Here is a 3354-nt window from a genome sequence, read left to right as displayed (position 1 = left end):
ACGTACAAAGCTTTGAAATAAAATATACATGTATTTTGGCTGCAAGTTGAGCTGTGTATCTGACAACTTCACAGAACTTTGGTAGTGCTTTCTTGGACTTCTGGAATTGATTAGCCATTACGATCCTCTCCTTGCAGAGCATCTTGCAAAAGTTGAAAAATCACCAAAAGAAAAAAGGCGCCTACAAGTTCAAGTTCACTATCTATCACCAGAAAGTCAAAATGAATTAATCCAATGTTGTGCATCAGAAGTAACAGACGTGATTTTGAATGCAAGAGCGGAAACGAAATATTACTCCACTATCGTTGATGCAACACCAGACTTTTCACTCGTCGAACTGTTTTTATTTTGCGTTATGTTCACTTGAACAGTGATACAAATGTCTACAAAGTAGAAGAGAAATTTCTGAAATGTGTAGATTTATTGTAACAAGAAAACAGGAGAAGACATCACTAATATTATCCTTGATACACTGAATGAAAAAAAACATTCTTATTACAGACTGCCAAGGCCAGGGCTACGACAACGGTAGAAACATTTGTGGTCTGTATAAAGGTGCACAAACTCACATTTTAAGACAGTGTTCTCTTGCCACATACTCTCCCAGTGGCTGTCATAGTTTGAATTTGTGTGGCGTGCATCCCGCAGAAAGCTGTTCAATAGTCATAACTTTCATGGGAGTTGTACAGAAGCTGTATAACATTTTTAGCTCCAGTCCACAAAGGTGGGAAATTTTGAAGCAAAACACTCCCAGCTCTTTGCACAGTATGTCTCAGACACGTTGGTCAGCACGTGTTGACAGTGTCAGGCCTATCGCGGTTCACATCGGGGGACTGACGAAAGCTGTTCAAACTGTTCTTCAAATGAACCTCCCCCCAGAATCACGTTCAGATTTGATTGGTATTTTTAAGTACTTTGCATCATTTGAATGTGTGATAATGGCATCTGTTAGGCTAGAAATCCTCACAGCAATCGATTGCAGAAATAGAGTGCTGCAAGCACGAGATGCGACGCTTGACGTTGAGGTGACAAATATCTATAGTCTGATTAAAGATCTGAAAAGCTTACGAGATGAATGGGACCCAATTTTGAGTGAATCCAAATTAGTAGCAGATAACTATGAGATTGAGCATTCATTTGCCGAAACCGCAAAACGACAAAAGAAAAGGAAGTTTTTCGTAGACGAGACAGAAGATGTAACAGACTACCAAAATCCCGAGAACAATTTCAAACATGAAATTTATTATGTCCTCATTGACTACCTTTTTGGAAATTTGACGACAAGGTATAATGCAGTGACAAAACTCGATTGGTTATTTAGTGTTTTGTGTAAATATCTCCAAGAGGAAGTCGGCCTTATTCGTGATCTTGCAAACAACTTGCACACAGAATGTGCAGCAGATGCATCAGCCGACCTTGCGCAAGAATTGGAACGTTTGAAAGTGATTCATTCAGCGAACATTGGAGAAAATGTCCTGGCGCCTCTTCAGTTGCTGAGCAGACTTCATTCACTGAAACTGAATGCTTTGTTTCCAAACGTTGTAATCATGTTGAGAATCTTCTGCACCTTGCCTGTCACATTCACAGTTGCGCAAGCTAAACGTTCCTTCAGTACCCTGTCTCGGGAGAAAAACATTTTGCGGTCCACACTGCGTTAAGACAGACTCACAAGTAATGGAATTTTGGCCATAGAGGCCAGTCCAGCGCGAAAATTAGACTAAGAACCAAAAATTGACAGTTTTGCTAGAGCTAAATCCCGTAAGGGTCCGTTGTTGTAAGAAAAAACGGTATGCTACATTTCAATTTATTTTAATTTCTGACATTGGTTTATTCATCTTACCTTCATTTTTAACTACCCGGTAAATCAGAAAAATGAAAATTTTGTGTTGACAACACCCAGCACTTTTGATGGAGGGGGGGACGAGACAAAGAATGCTGGGGTGTGTGTGTGCAGATGGGGGGGGGGGGGCGGTGGATTAGCTTCTATACAAACATCTCTTTCGCAAAATGCATTTCCAAGGGTGTGAGGATGTGTATGTGTGTGTGTGTGTGTGTGTGTGTGTGTGTGTGTGTGTGTGTGTGTGAAGAGAGAGAGAGAGAGAGAGAGAGAGAGAGAGAGAGAGAGAGAGAGAGAGAGAGAGAGAGAGCGTAAGTTGGTATTGCAGGTGGGGGTGTGTGAGGCCAGGGGGAGGAGGGGCCCGAAGGTGATTGCTACCCCAGGGCCCGACCTGGCTCTCGACGGCCCTGCTCATACCATTCCCCTTACTCCCATAATATTATTTAAAGTCAGCATTGCTCTCAGTTTTTAGACCAACATCTGTCTTCCTTAAATCTCTAATCGTAACTGTTCAGTCGCCATTTATGTCAGTACATGTCAATGTTTAAAACATGTAATTGCTAATATTATCATCGTGCTCATTGCATGCTTTGATATGCGTGGTAATTGAACACATAATGAAAAGCGAGCGATCTCGACCATTCCACCTGAAAGAAAAAAATTGATAACAAGCTTATCAAATCATCATAAATCAAGCTGACATGTTACAATAATTATGTACGTAATCGCTAACGAACACTTTCATGTGCACCTTTTTTGTATACTAATCAGATGGCGTCAGTTTGATAAGAATGGACAGCTGGGGGAGGGGGGGGGGAATCAGCGTTCTGTGTTGTTCGGTATTTGAAAGAGCCATACTATGCCATTGCCTGATCCTTCAATGCCAAGTCTAGAAAGTCAAAGTTAGGCTGAAAAACAACAAAATACAGTGGAAACCATATATAACAGGCCCGGCAATAACAGGAATCCGGTAATAACAGGGATTTTTAAAATCCCCGTTTTTTCCTACTCTTTGTCTCTTTAGAGTGATTAGTTTATTGAAAACAATGTCTTATTGAATTTTAGTGAAGAGAAGTAAAAAGCAAACGACAACTGCACTTTTATTGATACTGATCTGATTCAGATTACATTCAGATTACAGATTAGGCCTAGTATTAGTGCGAGAGATAAGTCCCCCTTCCCCTCCATTTAAACCTATTTATTATGCTCGTCAACCGTGCTTCAGCTCTTTTGTCAGCAGTTGACACGGTGCTTGTCATGCCTTGTGAAGCACGAGGACCATTATGATGAACTTCATCATATTTCGCATTTGGCATACTGCTTCATTACACGTGTTTCGTAAAATTAATAGCAGATTCGCATTCAAGCACATTTTGGGGGATATATTCTCCTGGGACCTACGGTGCTTGTCATGCCTTGTGAAGTACCGTTACTGAAAATGTAATAAAATAGTTTGATGATAGAAAATTGCATGTTTAGCTTTGTTTTCATTACTGTTGAACTTTGTAAGTCTGTCA

This window comes from Aplysia californica, unplaced genomic scaffold (assembly GCF_000002075.1).
Source record: "Aplysia californica isolate F4 #8 unplaced genomic scaffold, AplCal3.0 scaffold00155, whole genome shotgun sequence".
Taxonomy (NCBI): Eukaryota; Metazoa; Mollusca; class Gastropoda; order Aplysiida; family Aplysiidae; genus Aplysia; species Aplysia californica.
The sequence above is the reverse complement of the archived record's forward strand: the minus strand, read 5'-3'. Positions refer to the sequence as shown.